Genomic DNA, 18,155 nt, shown 5'->3' with positions numbered 1-18,155 from the left:
CAGTAAAGCATTTCTTTCACAGCCACATCCAGCAAAGCCCTGGGAATTGTTATCTTGCCATCACTCCACTGCAATATTTCCTAGTGAAAAAAGCTACAACCGTAATGATAACTCACTTCATTTTTTTTGCTTACAGGGATATCCTTACGAGTAAGCATCCAATATGTTTCCATTCATGGTGTACCCAGGAAGTTAAAAGGATGAGAAACCCGGAATTACCTGGCAGTTTATTGGGAGCAGCACAGGTATGCGAGCGGACAAGAATGGGAAAGAAGCATCTTGAAATGAGAGATGGGAAACTCCAAAAACAAATGTACGTTCTCCACACTTTCACACTGCTGAAACGCCACACCGAAAGTTGGTCTGCCTTGGAGTGAGTGCTACACTTCCCAAGCATTTCAATGTCCATCTCCCCAATATTTCCTTCCCTTTTTGCCCATCTTTTCTTGGTTCTGCTTGCAGATGTTTTCTTAGTATGAATGTGCTGGCATTGAAAAGATTCCAAGTAAGTTTCCAAAGGGAGTTTGAAACCTCAGAGGATGGCATCTAGGCTCTGAAAAGAGGGTGTCATGATGGCTGACAATGGAAGACTTCTCTTTTCCACACACAGGCCAAGCATTCTAAGCATAAAAAAACAGGCTGGAAAATAATGCCAAATTGGGAACTAGGGAATATGAAGAGAGTTATTAATGCCCAAATGCAGAACTTGATTCCCCAGAACAGACCACTGATACTGGAAAAAATAAAATAGTGAGAGCATCTATATACACAAAGAGGTGTGTGTGTGTGCCCACCCACAAACACACTTGTGCACACACTATACTGGGATACAATATAAAGTCACTGTGCCACTCAGCATGCCCTATCATTTGCTTAGTAGAAGGCTTCTTTCCATCAATGGAATGAGAGTTTATGGGCTGGATTTATAAATGAGATATTTCAGGAGTTTTATAAAAAGTTCAAATGAAGATGTTCATCTTTATCAAAATATGTGTATTGAACTTTCACTGGATATATGAAACTACTGAGTATTTCTCTTATTGGAGCCTTTTAACAGTGGACTCAGTTCAAGCTGAAAATGAAACATCTCCTTTTTAAATATATGTATGAAAAAACATTTTATTAGGAAGGCATAGAAAAAATACAAGATGAGCTTGGAAATAAAAAGATGGGGCATTTCTAAGGTACACAGGAGACAAGCTGAAAAACTCCCAAGCTGGAACAATTTAAGGAATATCATTAGTAACGTCATGTGGATAACACGTACCCCTCGATATGATGAGAAGGGCACTTCACTTCTGTGATATTCTTTCCAAAAACCCATAATCAGGCAAATCATGAAAAAAAAAATCAGACAAACCCAACGCAAGGGACACTCTACAAAATACCTGAGCAGCACTCCTTAAATCTGTCAAGGTCGTGGGTTTGGGTCCAAGATGGCAACATATGACACTCTTGAATTCACCTCCTCCCATGTATACACCAAATCTACAGCTACACATGGAACAACTGCCTTTGAAAGAATCCAGAAACTAGCTGAGCACCTCCCACACATCAGGCAAACAGGGAAAAAAACACTAAGAAACAGTAGGAAAGGCTGAGACACACTCCTGCCATATACACCAGCCCTGGCACAAAAACATACAATCAGGAAGAAATTCACAACTTCTACCTTCAACCTGAGGAGCAAAGGGTAAGGATTCAACATGTAGCACCTCAACTTCTGAGACTTTGTGGGAGGGACAGGTTCCCAAAACACCAGCACTGAAACCCAACAGGACTTGCATCCGTGAGACCCACAAGACTCTAGCAAACAAAGAAATAGTTCTTAGTGGGCTTATGAGAACTCAATATGACTATTCCCCCAGGGCTCAGAGCAGAGGCAGCAGAGAGATGCCCATCTCTCAGTCTTTCCCTGAAAAAGACCAATTTTCATACCTTAAAAGGTTTGGCCTGAGGGTCAGGTTTCTAATTTAACACACATCTAGGGGCCTAATGCAATCCTCTCTGGAGACCTAGGAGGCTGGAGGGCACCACCTTCACATTCTTCCTCTGCCCTGCTCCAGGAGCTGATGTTTCCCTGAAGGGAGCTTGTGCACACATCTGGTGCCCCAGCTTTCATGGCTGCTACCCAGAGGACGAACCCTTTGAACACCTGGCTCTGGTGGCCAGCAGGGCTCATGCTTGAAGGTTCAACAGGACCACAGAAAACACAGAAATAGTTCTTAACCAGCTATCTTCCCAGGGCTCAACACATAAGAGAGAAATGTTCATCTCCCAGTCTTTCCTAGGACGAGGTCTATTTGCATACTTTAAAGCTGCTGCCTGAAGGTCTGGCTTCCAATCAGCCTCTATCTAGGTGTTCACTGAGATTCTCCCTCTGGGGACATTGACAGGTCTTGGCACACCCTCAACTACTGGGGAGCCACTAAGAACAACGAAGGTAGCTTGGACAATCACAAAGGTGAGAGAGACAACCAAGACCTAGGGCCTGGGTGAAGGATAAGGTTCATCTCCTGCATGAGACCATTCGTTCAAGACTGAGAGAGGTGGTCGTTTTACCTAATGCAAAGAAATAAAGAGAATCAAGGAAAATGAAGAAACAGAGAAATATGCTACAAACAAAGGAACAAGATAAAATTACAGAAAAAGACCTTAACAAAATGCAGATTAGTGATTTATCTGATACAAAGTTCAAAATATTGCTCATAAAGGGGCTCACCAAGGTCAGAAGAACAATGCATGAACAAAGTGAGAATTTTAACAAAGAGATAGAAAATTCAGGAAGGAACCAAACAGAAATCACAGATCTGAAGAATAAAATAACTGAACTGAAAAACTCAATAAAGGGTATTAACAACAGACTAAAGCAAGTAGAAGAAAAATTCGGCAAACTCAAAGATAGGGCAGTAAAATTCACCCAATCAGTGGAGCAAAAAGAAAAAAACATGAGAAGAGTGAAGATAGTTTAAGGTACTTATAAACACCATCAAGCAGACAAATATTCACACACTAGAGTCCCAAAGGAGGAGAGAGAGAAAGAGACAGAAAACTTAGTCAAAGAAATAATAGCTAAAAAACTCTCCTAACTTGGAGAAAGAAACAGATATCCAGATCCAGGGAGCCTAGAAAGTTCCAAATGAAATGAATCCAAAGAGACCCACACCAAGACACCTTATAAATAAACTGTCAAAGTTAAAGACAAGGAGAGAATCTTAAAAGCAGCAAGAGAAAGCAATTTGTTATGTACAATGGAATCACCCTAAGACTACCAGCCAATTTTTTGCAGCCTAACTTTACAGGTTAGAAGTGAGTAGCATGCTATATTCAAAGTGCTCGAAGACAAAAACTGCCAACCAACAATACTGTACCCAGCAGAGTTGCCCTTCATAATTGAAGGGCAGATAAAGAGTTTTCCAAACAAGTAAAAGCTGAAAATGTTCATCACCACTAGACCGGCCATACAAGAAATGTTAAAGAGACTTTTCAAGCTGAAATGAAAAGATGCCAATTACTAACAGGAAGATATATGAAAGTTTAAAACTCACTGGTAAAAGTAAATATATAGTTAAACTCAGAATACTCTAATGTTGTAAGGATGGTGGGTAAATCACTTATTAATCTAGTATGAATGTTAAAAGACAAAAGTAGTAAAAATAACTATACAATAATTTATTAATGAGTACATAAGGTAAAAAATGTAAAGAGAACAAAAACATACAATGTTGAAGGGGAGTAAAAATATAGAGCTTTAGCATGCATTCAAACTTAAGTTATCAACTTAAAATAAATTGTTAAAAATATAAGATATTCTACAGGGGCCAGCCCCATGGCCAAGTGGTTAAGTTCTCATGCTCTGCTTCAGCAGCCCGGGGTTCCCCAGTTTGGATCCCAGGCACAGACCTACACATCACTCAGCAAGTCATGCTGTGGCAGCATCCCACATAGAAGAACTAAAATGCCTTACACCTAGGAATATACAACTATGTACTGGGTCTTTGGGAAGAAAAATAAAAAGAAGAAGATTGGCAACAGATGTCAGCTCAGGGCCAATCTTCCTCACAAAAAGCAAGCACTGAGCTCATCTAAAAAAACGTTTAAAAGATATTTTAAACACAAAGCAAAAGTCTGTAATAGATGCACAGAAGATCAAGAGAAAGGAATATAAACATACTGCTATAGAAAGTCCACAAATCACAAATGAAAAAGCAAAAGAAACAGGAAAAAAGAAATTAAAAGTAGCCAGAAAAAAATCAAGAAAATTGCAACAGTAAGTCCATATATATCAATAATTAGTTTAAATGTAAATGGACTAAATTCTCCAATCAAAAGAGACAGAGTGAATGGATTAAAGAGAAAAAAAAAGCAGTATACTGCCTACTAGAGACTCACTTCAGATTTAAGAATAAACACAGACCGAAAGCAAAAGAAGAAAAAAGATATCCCAAGCAAATGGAAACCAAAAGAAAGCAGGGGTAGCTATACTTACATCAGACAAAGTAGACTTTAAACCAAAGACTGTAATAAAGAATGTCACTATATAGTGATAAAGAGGTCAATCCAACAAAAGGATATAACATTTGTAAATATTTATGCAGTCAACATAGGAGCACCTAAATATATAAAGCAAATAATAACAGAGCTAAAGGGAGAAACAGACAGCAATACAATAACAGTAGGGGACTTCAATATCTTCTTTTCAACAATAGGTAGATCATCCAGGTAGAAATCAATAAGGAGTTATTGAACTTAAACTACATATCAGACCAGATGGACTTAACAGACATTTACAGAACATTCCAGCCAACATCAGCAAATACACATTCTTCTCAGGCGCATGTGGAATGTTCTTCAGGATAATTTATACACTAGACCACAAAACAAGTCTTAATGAATTTAAGAAGACTGAAATGATATCAAGTATCTTTTCCAAACACAATGGTATGAAACTAGAAATCAATCACAAGAAGAAAACTGGAAAATTTATAAATATGTAGGGATTAACAGAAAGGTACTGAACAGCCAATGGGTCAAAGAAGAAATTAAAAAGGAAATCAAAAAATATCTTGAGATAAATGAAAAGGAAATGCAACATAACAAAACTTATGCGATGCAGCAAAAGCATTTTAAAGGGGGAAGTTAATAGTGATAAGTGCCTACGTTAAGAAAGAGGTCAAATAAACAACCCAACCTTACTCCTCAAGGAACTGGAAAAAGAACAAACTAAACACAAAGTTAACAGAAGGAATGAGATAACAAAGATCAGAGTGGAAATAAAAGAAAAACAGACTAAAACGACAATAGAAAAGATCAAAGACTAAGTGCTGGCTTTCTGAAAAGATAAACAAAATAGACAAACCTTCTAGACTTACCAAGAAAAAAAAGAGAGAGGATTCAAATAAATAAAATTAAGAACGAAAGTGGAGACATTATAATGGATGCCACACAAATACAAACGATCATAAGAGATACTATGAACAATTATACACCAACAAATTGGACAACCTAGAAGAAATGGATACATTCCTAGAAACAACCAACCTACCGAGACTAAATCATGAGGAAATAGAAAATCTCAGCAGAACAATTACTAGTAAGGAGACTGATTCAGTAATCAAAAATCTCCTGACAAACAGAAGTCCAGGACCAGATGACTTCACCGGTGAATTCTACCAAACATTTAAAGAAAATTAATACCAATACTTCTCAAATTCATCCAAAAGATAGAAGAGGAGGGAACACTTCCAAATGCATTTTACAAGGCCAGCATTGCCCTAATACCAAAACCAGAGAGACACTACAAGAAAAGAAAATTACAGGCCAATATTCCTGACCAACACAGATATAAAAATCTTCAACAAAATATCAGCAAACAAATTTCAACAATAAATTAAAAGGATCAAACACTATTATTAAGTGGGATTTATTACAGGGATGCAAGGATGGTTCAACCTCTGCAATCAATCAATGTGATCACATTAACAAAGTGAAAATTTTTAAAAATCATACGATAATCTCAATATGTATAATCTCAATATGCAGAAAAATCATTTGATAAAATTCAACATCCATTCACGACAAAAGCTCTCAACATACTGGGCATATTGGGTAGAGAGAGAATGTACATCAACACAATAAAGGCCTTATATGACTAGCCCATTACTAATATCATACTCAACGGTGAAAAGCTGAATGCTTCTCCTCTATGATCAGGAATAAGACAAGGATGCCCACTCTCACCACTTTTATTGAACAGAGTATTAGAAGTCCTAGCCAGAGCAACTAGGCAAGAAATGGGAAAAAAAGGCATCCAAATTGGAAAAGAAGGAGAAACACTGTTGCTGTTTGCAGATGACATGATATTATATATAGAAAACCCTAAAGATGCCACCAAAAAATGTTAGAACTAATAAATGAATTCAGTAAATTTGCAAGATAAAAAAAATCAATATGCAGGGGCTGACCCAGTGGCATGGTGGTTGGGTTTGTGCATTTTGCTTCGGGGGCCTGAAGGTAGCAGGTTCTGATACCAGGCACAGACCTGCATACTGCTCATCGAGCCATGCTGTGGCGGCATCCTACATAAAAATAGAGGAAGACTGACAACAGATGTTAGCTAAGGCCTGATCTTCCTCACAGACACAAAAAAATCAATATGCAAAAATCTATGGATTTTCATAGACTAACAACGAACTATCAGAAGGAGAAATTAAGAAAACACTCCCATTTACAATTGCATCAAAAAGAATAAAATACCAGTAGTAAATTTAACCAAGGAGTTGAAGGAACTGTACACTAAAACTGTAAAACATTGGTGAAAGAAATTGAAGACATACTTAAATGGAAAGATATCTGTGCTCATGGATTGGAAAAATCAATATTGTTAAAATGTCCATACTATGCAAAGCAATCTACAGATTCAATGCAATCCGTACCAAAATTCCAATGGCATTTTTCACAGAAACAGAACAAACAATCCTAAAATGTGTATGAAACCGCAAAAGACCCTCAATAGCCAAAGCAATCTTGAGAAAGAAGAACAAAGCTGAACACATCATGCTGTCTAATTTCAAACTATAAACAAAGCTATAGTAATTAAAATGGTATGGTTCTGGCATAACAATAGACACATAGATCAACAACAGAATGGAGAGCCCAGAAATAAACCCCCCACATACACACAATCAATTACCTTATGACAAAGGAACCAAGAATATACAAGGGAAAAGATGGTCTTTTCAATAAACGGTGTTCGAAAAACTGGACAATCATATGCAAAAGAACGAAACTGACCCCTATCTTACAGTATACAAAAAAATTAACTCAAAATGGATTAAAGAGTTGAACATGAGACCTGAAACCATAAAATTCCTAGAAGAAAACATAGGCTTATTGGTCTTGGCATTGATGTTTGGATTTGATACCAAAAGCAAAGGCAACAAAAACAAAAATAAACAACTGGGGCTACATCAAACTAGAAAGCTTCTGCATAGCAAAGGAAACTATCAACAAAATGAAAAGGTAATCTACCAAGTGGGAGAAAACTTTTGTAAATCATATGTCTGATAAGGAGTTAACATCCAAAATACATAAAGAACTCACACAGCTCAATAACAAAAAAAAATCTGATTAAAAAATGGGCAGAGGATCTGAACAGACATTTTTCCAAAGAAGACATACAGATACATACATGAAAGACATATGTGACATACATATATGAGACATACATGACAAGATGCTCAACATCACTAACCATCAGGAAAATGCAAATCAAAATCACAGTGAGATATCACCTCACACCTGTCAGAATGGCTACCATCAAAAAGACAACAAAGGACAAGCGTTGGTGAGGATGTGGAGAAAAGGGAACCCTGGCACACTGTTGGTGGGAATGTAAATTGGTGCAGCCACTGTGGGAAACAATATGGAGGTTTCTCAAAACATTAAAAATAGATCTACCATTGATCCAGCAATCCCACTTTCAGGTGTTTATCCAAAGGAAACGAAAACAGGATATCAAAAAGGTATCTTCACTTCCATATTCATTGCAGCATTATTCCCAATAGCCAAGATGTGGAAACAATCTAAGTGTCCACCAGCAGATGAATGAATAAAAAAGATGTAATATTTCATGAGAAAGAAGAAAATCCTGTCACTTGTGACAACATGGAGGAACTTGAGGGCATTATGCGAAGTAAACGAGTGAGACAGAGAAAGACACACCTGCATGATAGCACTTACATGCAACATCTAAAAAATGTCAAACTCACAGAAAAAGAGAGTAGAAAAGTGGTTGCCAGGGGTGGGGGGTGGGGGAAGTAGGGAGAGGTTGGTAAAAGGGGGACAGACTTTAAGTCATGAGATGAGGAAGCTCTGAGGATCTAATATAAGCAGGGTGATTATGGTTGATAATACTGTGCTATATAACTGAAATTTGCTAAGAAAGTAGAACTTAAACGTTGTCACACGCAAAAAGATAAATCCGTAAGGTGATGGATATTTTCATAAACTTGACGGTGGGAATCCTTTCACAATGGGTATGTATACCAAATCACCATGATAGTCACTTTAAATAGCTTACAATTTTATTAGTCAATTACACCTCAATAAAGCTGAAAAAAATGTCAAGGTCATGAAAAATGAGGAAAGCCTGAGAAACTGTCACAGAGCAGAGGTTGACTAAGGACACATGACAACCAAATGCAACGTGTTATCTTGAATTGGATCTTAGAACAGAAAGAGGACACTAAAAACCAGTGGAATTCTAATAAAGTCTGGAGTTGGGAATTTAACATTAACAGAAAGTGAAATTGGGTGAGGGATGTACAGGAAATGCCTTTCCTATCTTTGCAATTTTTCCAGAAATCTGAAGTTATTCTACAATAAAAGTTTATTTTCTAAAAAAAGATGTATCAGGAATCTTACAGGACAGATTTTAAGCAGTGTGTGCACATGTCATGGATTAAGGCAAGAAGATCTTAGGAAATGAAAAAAGTTTGGAAACAGACAAGTCAGGAAGTCACAGTAGGAGACTTTTAACGATCCCGACTGGCAGGTCTTTAGGGGGATTTTGGCAGTGTTGACACAGTCCCTGCTGCAGGGTCTATAGGCTCTGATCCAGGGCACTCAGCCCGAGCAGGGCAGAGGCTACATAATGAACCAGCAGACTTAGGCAGGGCGACAAGTCAGACCAAAGTATTTGGGGAAAATTAAAAAGTTAATGGTGTTCCTCTGACTAATTAAAACTAACATATATAGAAATTAAAACCAAAAAAACAATTCCCTGGAAACAATACCATTAGATACTGGAATAAGTCACTAAGGTGGCCATGACACCTCCATTTCCCAAGTCTTAAAAAAATGGATGGAATCTCAACCTGCGGATGGTTCAGATGCAGCCTTGTCTATTATCTTCTCCATCAGATATTTAATCATAACCCTTTACAATAGTTTCTCATGGAGCTTCTGATGTTTCTTTCCATTGAATTCTCGTAGTATTTAACATCTGTAGCATTTATCTGCAGGTAGCATAGGCCACCTTGGTCTTTCACTCATGTGTCTAAGTCCTGTATCACTAAGCACATATTCATTCATTCATCCACTCTTTCAAAACTCAAATCAATTGATACTGGATGCCTACCAGGCACCGTGCTGAGCATTAAGGATACACTGTTATGAACAAGACATCATTGTTGTCTTCAAACTTTCCATTGACAGCAAAAGACTGTTAATCAGGCAATTAAAAACACAGTGTGTTTAGAGCCATAACAGATGCCTGCCCACAATGTTATGGGACTACATAGGAGGGGCACCTAACCAGGCTTTAGGTTAGAGGTGAAAACATTTGAGTGCTAAAGGACTAGACCATAAGCAACCTGAGGTCAAAAGCCCAATCATACATCTGAATCTTCCCAGGCCTGAAGCTCAGTTCCCTGCAAAGAGCAGGAGTTGAAATGTTTGTTAATTATAATCATAATAATATTGATAATAAGGATCAAGACAATAATAATGGCTTGGGTCCAAGATACAAAGATGAATAGGGCAGAATTCCAACTCTCAAGGAGTTTTTGGAATTTTCCCTGTTCATCCTTGTATCCATCATGCCAATCACAATTTCTGGGGCATCCCTAACACTCAAATGTTTGCTGAATGGATGAGCTTTCTCAGACTCCCCACATTCAGTCAAGCACCAAGTACCATGAACTCTTACTTCACAATATTTCCTGCCTCTGTGTCTCCTCAGTCTTTCTACTTCCACCATACTCTCCTGTTACTTCTCATCTCTACCACGAAAGGAGACTTTACACTGGTCCTCCCAATTCCAGGCTCTCATTCCTCAACACTACGTGCCACTAGCAGATTTTCTGAAATCTGGACTTGCTAAATAAAGTGCCTACTGAAATACCACCCCCCTTTCCTTACAGAATAAAGCCCAGTGTCTTCAGTTCACCATTCAAACCTTCAAGCCCTCCACAGGCTTGTCCTAATCTAAATTGTGGGTGTTTTCACATCCAACATTCCCTCAAACAAACCGTGTCCTCCAGTCACGCTTGTTAACTCACTGGTCTTCCAAATGGGATTTTTGCTGCAGATTCCACGCAAAAGCCTTGGTTCAGGCCAGTCCTACATCTAGCATCTCTTCTTCCTAGGTTCCTAAGGCCCAGCACAAACCTTGCCTAGCATGAAGTGGCCTGGAAGGTTGCCGAAAGCGATGGTGAGGACATGCAGAGGAAAGCACCCAGGAAGCAATACCTGAGGAGGTGACAAGCAAGAGTTACCATGTGAAGACAACAGTGACAGAGGGCATCATGGCCCAAGGTCTATGGACTAAAGAGAAAAAGATGAGAGAAGCTTAGAGTTTGAGGAGGTACAGCCAGAGATAAGTTTGGTAAACTATTATGGAAATATACACAAAGTTCAAATCTTCAGTGTATAGCTTGCTAAGTGTTACTTTGTAACCACCTCCTAAAAAAAGAGATAGAACACTATTAGCCCCTCAGAAGCCTCCCTACTGACCATTTTACCCTCAAAGGTAATCATTAATTCTGACTAATATAGCCATAATTTAGTTTTGTCTGCTTTTTCACATAAATAGAATCAGTCTGTATCTGCCTCCTTTCACTCATTACAATGTCTGAGTCATCCACATTAATGCACATAAATACATATATACAATTAAACCCTTTTTGTTGCTTAATGTATTATATTCTATGAATAAATTAGAATTTATTATCCATCCAACTATATTGGATATTAGAATATTAGATATTAGAATACAGGATATTCAACTATATTGGATATTAGAATATAGGATGTTCAACTCTATATGCATCCTATTGGGGGCTACTAAAATAATGCTTCAATAAACATTCATGTACATGTCTTTGGTGCACATGAACACACATTCGTTGGATATATACACAGGATTCATATTGCTGGGTCATAAGATACGCATGTGTTCAAATTAGTAGACACTGTAAACAGTTTTCCAAAGTGGTTCTATAAATTACAATCCTACCAGAAGTTATGAGAGCTACAGATGTTCCTCATTGTCATCAACACTTGCTACTATCAATCATTTTAATTTCAGCCATTTTGGTGACTGTCTAACGGGGGATGATTTTGTTTTAACTGTTTACTTCCTTGATGACTGATGACATCAAGCACCTTTTCATATATTTATGGCTATTTGGATATCCTCTTGTGAAATTCTTGTTTAAATGTCTTGCTCACTTTTCTGCTGGGTTGTCTATGTTTTTCTTATTGATTTATACATGCTCTTTATTCTGGATAAAAACTTTGTCATAGAGTGTGTGTTTGAAATACATCCTTTTACCTTGTGTCTTGCCTTTTTACTCTCTTAATGGTATCTTACAGGCAAAACTACTTAATTTCAATGTAGCCCAGTTTACTAATCTTAACGAATTGGGATAAATAAAACTGCTTAAGAATTTTTTTCCCTAGTTCAAGTTGATAAAGACTTTTTATTACATTATTTTCTAGAAGCCCCATTGTTCCACTTTCTAGTTTAGGTCTACAACCCACATTACACTGACTTTTGTGTATGGTGTGAAAGAAAAATCAAGATTCCTTTTTTAATATAGATATACAACTGACTCAGCACCATTTTTTAAAAGACCATCTCCTTCCCACTGCACTTCTGTGCCTGAAGCTTTTGTCATCAATCAAGTACCTGTCAATAATGAAGGATACACAGGTCTGTTTCTGCACTCTCTATTCTGTCAACTGATACTCGTTTATCCTTGCACCAATACCACTGCTTTCATTAATTCGGCTTTATAATAAGTTTTGCTATCTGGAAGCAGTCCTCTAACTTTGTTCTTCATCAAGATTGTCTTAGCTATTCTTCATCCTCTGCATTTCCATATAAATTTCAGAATCATTTTTCAACACACAACACACTTGTTGGGATTTTAATTGGAATTGTATCTACTCTATGGATCAATCTAGGGGAGAATTAAAAAGAAGTCTTACCAGTCTCATTATTTGATATTTTTATGCTATTTTTATTCCTAAGCATTTGATATTTTTATGCTAATATAAACGGTGATGGTTTTTAGTGGTATTTTGGAACTTCTTTTTCCTAATTTTGTATAATGACTTTGTATCCAGTGGCTGTGATAAATCCAGTGACAGCATTAATTCATTACATAGATCTACAGTTTATTTTGGATTTTCAAATGTACACAAGCATGGCGCCTGCTAATAATGACAATTTTATTACTTCCTTTTCAATTCTTATATTTTTATTTCTGTTTCTTCCCTTATTACATTGGTTATGACCTCCTACACAATGCTGAATAGAAGTGATGATAGTGGACATCTCTATCTCACTCACAATCTATGCAGATAACTTTTCAATATTTCACCATTAACTGTGATTCTTTTTAAAGAAATCCTTTAACAGAATAACAGAGTTCCTTTTTACCTCCAGTTTGTTGAAAATTTTGTCATGCATGGGTATATAATTTCATCAAATGCTTTTTATTCATCCATTGAGATAATCATCAAATGAGTTTACTTTCATTCTGTTAACGAGATAAATTACATTAATTGATTTTCAGATCTCATATCAACTTTGCATTACTCGAATAAAATCAACGTTATTATAAGACATTATCATTACGTAGGACAGGATACATTACTTGTTTTTTTAACTGTACTTTATCCCTATCTAAACAATGAGTCCTTAGAAGGCAATGTTTTATACTATTTTTCCATATTATTCATAACACTGTAATCATATTATAACTATATTTATAACACTGTAAACAACTTGAGGGGAGAGACCCTGCTCTTGTCTTTGCCTGTTCTCTACTGTTTGGAACAGTGTACGTCACATAAATGCTTGTTGAATGAAAGTCCTCATAATCTCCTAACATAGTGTCTTTCTCATGAAAGATGCTCTGAATAAACATCTGTTGACAATGAGGTTGTCAGTTAGCGCTTTTTTTATTTCAATGAGTCCCATCTCAGCTTAATTCCTCATGTCATTGCTGGATCAGACCTAACAACTTATTGGCAAGAGCACAATAACAGTTCAGTTCAGAGAAACAGTATGTTCACAGGGCTCACTGTCTACTTTGAAGACTAACACACCATATTTATCACCCAATGGCCATGACATCCAGTCCCATGAGACCCAATCAAGTAGTTCAACTCGGGCCCACTTCACACGTTAGGCAGCAGTGAGAATTTTCAAACAGACATAAGTCTACCTGGGAAAGTTTGCCATGTTCTTCATTCTTCTCCATAAGCCTCGCTTAAGGACTTAATTTGTGGTTTGAGAACCTGGACTCATTTTTCTCTGTTTGTGAGAAAAATTAAAATTTACTTTTTTGTGTCTCTTAACGATCACAGTTCGGCACTTCAGCTGTCCCTCAACACTTCTGTTGTACTCTAAACTCTGACAGCACAATCTGTGTCAGTATGAATTTTAGGCAATTCAGTAACTTCGAATGTCCCCAATATATACACATGAAGCAACATTTCTGGGCTGATATCTTACCACAAACTCTACCTCTGCCTAACTATGCCATCTATCAGTCAATTTAGTATGAGAACACAACATATTACAGCTACCACCTTGTCCCAGAAGTTCAAAAGATTCATCAGATTTCTTGACCTTTGGAGCTAAAATAGAAGAACTGAAAATTGTTACAGAGGTTTAAACCTGAGATAGATATAGAAGCCTGCAAAGACAAGTAAAAACTTTTAGAGAAACTAGCCAGAAGTTGGTATGTGGCTTCTATGGAAGAAGGAATAAAAAGAAATCTTAAGTCCAGTAACCTTGAGCTTCTTAAATTAACTATATTAAATACGATATGTCACAGAGTATAAATATCTTAAAATAAGTCAATAAGCCACACCCAAGAGAGTTCAAAGAAGTCAAAGTTTCTTAAAACAAACTGAAATGTCAATCCACAGTGAGAGAGAGGTCCATTAGTGGAATAAATATACGCTACTGCCAGCGGTGACAAATGCGATCACGGACACAACTCTGAGATCCATTAGGACAGGCTCAAGAGACATCTAAACTTTCTTTTTTAACTGATGAGTTAAGAGAGGCAGAGAATCCTGCCTCAGTCTAGGCTTTACCTGTTTTGTTGATCTAAAATCACAGGATATAATGCCAGTAAATTCTAAGTATTTTCTGCTTGTTTGACTTTTAATGTAACATCTTACTGTTTCCTTCCCTTAGGTTGAACTCCGTCTTTGGTGTGTTGCTGATCCGCTCTGTGGGGTCTGACACTTTCACAAACTTGCTCTGTGGGACATAGATGGCCTCACATAATACGAGCCAGACCGCGGGGACCAAGTTTGCTCCAATCCATTTACTCTTTGCTCGTCACGTGAATAATTCATTCCAGGAGGCAAGTGTGCACTCGGCATTTATTTACTATTCGCTGGTAACATAAACTCTATGTAAGCAGGTACAAATTTCTTAGAGGAGACAATTTTCAAGAGAGGAACTTACTAAACCAAGATACAAAGGCTCACTCACTACAAGCGTGAACGTTAAGGATTTTGTCTTCTACTCATTACCGATTCTCTCTTCTGCTTTCTCTTTCAATTTTTTTTTTCTCTTTCAATTTTAAATAGGCGTTCTGACCCACTGTGCAGAGAAATGAGATGTGGCTTGACTTAATTCCACCAGCACAAAGCTGGGAAGGAAAGCAGGGGTTGGGGATGGGGCAAGGAGCTGGTCTCTGATATCAGAGCCCTCAGAGAGAATAGGAACAAGAGTCAGCCTCAGAATGGCCTGCAGGGAGCAAACAGGGGCCGACTGGCCCAGGAAAGAGTCAGGCCCGGGAGTGTGAGCTGGCCTTGCTGGTAAAAGGATGGGGAGCAATTCCACCCCCAGGTCCTCTGTGTGGAGCATTTAACATGGGCCATACGCTGTGCTGAGCGCTTTATGTGCTGTGGTTGTCTTAATGAACTAGCCGTGGATGCTCTCTTTTTCTTCTGGGTCTTGGCTGAATCCCTCTTCCTCCATCCTCTTTGAAGCAAGCCTTGGCCGTGAAACTTTCTTTGGCTGATAAACATGAGCTGAATGGATGTATCACTTCCAGGTGGAAGCAGTGAGAGACATTACATGATTCACCAACTTCCCTTTAGCTGCCTTTACAATCCTGAAAACCACTATCTGGATGGAGTTTCCATCCAGCCAGGCAATTAAGACAAGGAAAATCCTCCACTGTGACAGACTGCATGTTTCTGTTCCCCCAAACTCATATAGTGAAATCTAATCCTCAATGTGCTGGCATTTGGGGCCTTTGAGAGGTGATTAGGTCATAAAGGTGGATGGAGCCCTCATGAATGGGATTAGTGCCCTTTTAGGTGTGTTGTCGTCGTCGTCGTCGTCCCCCCCCCCCCCCCCCCCCGGCCAAGAGCTCCCTTGCCTCTTCCATCCTGAGAGGACACAGCAAAAAGGATGGCCACCTATGAACCAGGAAGCAGGTTCTCATCAGACACCAAATCTACCAGCACCTTGATCCTGGACTTTCCAGCCTCCAGAACTGTGAGAAATGAATGTTGTTGTTTATAAGCCACCCAGTCTATGACGTTCTGCAACAGCAGCCCAAATGAACTAAGACGGCTGCCAACCCGCACAGAAGAAAAGCCTGAGGTAGAAATCCACTTTTGTGGTGATGAACCCCTGATATTAGGGCACTGAGCGTCACTGCAATACAGACGCGGATGGTCTCCTGGAATCATCCCAGCAGCCCTGTGGCTTCTTTACGGAGAAACGGGGGGCACATCCTGGCGCTGCGAGTCCTTTGCCTAAGATGCAGAGTTAATCAGAGACGGAGTCAGAACCTAAACCAGGTCTGTCTAATCAGAGCCCACTCTTAGCCACACTTTGGCAATTAGCTAATTCAATAAGCAGGAGAGAAAATAAGGCAACCCTGTCTCCATAAATGGCATCAGGAAACTACTACACAAACTGGCATAAAACCAGCCAACTAAGCAGAGCAGCCAACTAAGCAGAGCGGCCTCTGCAACTCTCCCACTTTGTAAAAGGAAACAAAAGTTCAAACAGAACAAATACCACCGAAGGACACCAGCCTAATGCTACACTGTCCTCTGGGACAGTCAAACCGTATTAAATGGCGACTCTCAAAGAACCTTCCCCAGGGAGGGCTCACAGAGCAGGGGCTGGGTAGGCAGTTGATGAAGTGGCCCAACTCCTCCTGCCTTGCTGGACCATGGTCCTTTCCTTTTACATTACACCTAAAGTAAACGTGGGACCCTACAGAGAATAAGACGTCCATGGTTTCCCAAACCTAACACCTTCTAAAGCCAAAGGCGTCATGAGGCAGAACAGGGAGCAAAAGATTCTACGAACAAGTTGTAGCCAAGAAGACAACATTCTACGTACGGCCAGCAAATTTACCTTTCCTAAAATTTCCAAGCGGAGTTCAAAGTCCAGAACACATGATACAAAAACAATTTCCTTGTAGCTTCCAATCACGACTTAACAACGGAATTCCCTCACATACGTTTATTTCCTAATGGGTGTTCATCTTAAGTATGGACCAACCAATGACAGGAACCAATCTAAAGATGGGTTGAAAGTATTTCAATCCTCGACCAAGTGACAAGGTCACTTTTCTCTTGTCCTACCTGGGGATTAGTCCTGTACCCTTTAAACTAGGAAAGGAGAGATAAATTATTCTCACTTTTTAGCAAAGTGGGTAGAAATATACTCTTTCACTGTCACCCTATATTGTATTATTGACTTTCGGATTAAGTAATGCCTCTGAGGTCTGGACAGAGTCCACACACTGCCACATCTCATTTCAGGGAATTCCGTTATTGTGATGACTGAATACGCACGTCATTTTGAAACCATAACTTATTTATGCCCTTAATACTAGATTGGCTTTTAAAGTACCAGCAAAATAACAGTAGGCTGTTTTCATGCATTTGATCTCCATCATAATTATTAATCCATTTTTAACATAATAAAAATGATGGTCATCATTCGATTAGACAGATCAAAGGGGTGTTTTTTTAGCTACCATCTATCCCTTTTGAATTTCACATGACACACTCATCTTAACTCAGCAACATCTAAATCTGAAGGTGCCACATATGTTCAGAATGTTGTTGACAATAAAGTCAACAGTACCTTTTCATGCTTTGTGTAGGAAAATATACTGGGTTCATTTGTTATGGGGTTTTTTTCCCAGTTTTATTGAGAAATAATTAACATACATCACTGTATAAGTTTAAGGCATGCAGCATGCTGGTTTGGTTTATTGTGAAATGATTATTACCATAATAGTTTCAGCTAACATCCATCGTCTCACATAGATACAATAAAAAGAAAAGAATAAAGGAAAATTATCTAAAAAAAAATCAACTACTCAATATCTAATTATCTAACTGATATCTAATTATTCAATAACAAAATCAAATACATACCTAATTAAAAATTAACACCAAACTACCAGACACATCATAGTGTACACAACATATGATATATATCATAAACACTCAGAGCTTGAATTTGAATAAAGTTTACATTGTTATGCTAATTTAATTTTTCATAACATTTTCATAAATATTATTTCAATGAAAATGTTTGTAGATGTTTCAATGGAGTAAGAGATTATCACAAAAAATGT

At 38.2% G+C, this 18,155-nt stretch overlaps 1 protein-coding gene across 5 annotated transcripts in view; it reads right to left on the bottom strand.

The window, feature by feature from the left end:
• Nucleotides 1-18,155, bottom strand: part of PLD5 (phospholipase D family member 5) — a 359,670-nt gene that overhangs the window by 339,009 nt on the left and 2,506 nt on the right. The window lies entirely within an intron of this gene.

The sequence above is a fragment of the Equus caballus genome, chromosome 30 (genome assembly GCF_041296265.1).
Source record: "Equus caballus isolate H_3958 breed thoroughbred chromosome 30, TB-T2T, whole genome shotgun sequence".
Lineage (NCBI taxonomy): Eukaryota > Metazoa > Chordata > Mammalia > Perissodactyla > Equidae > Equus > Equus caballus.
Note: the sequence above shows the minus strand (reverse complement) of the source record. Positions and strands in the feature narration are given on the sequence as shown.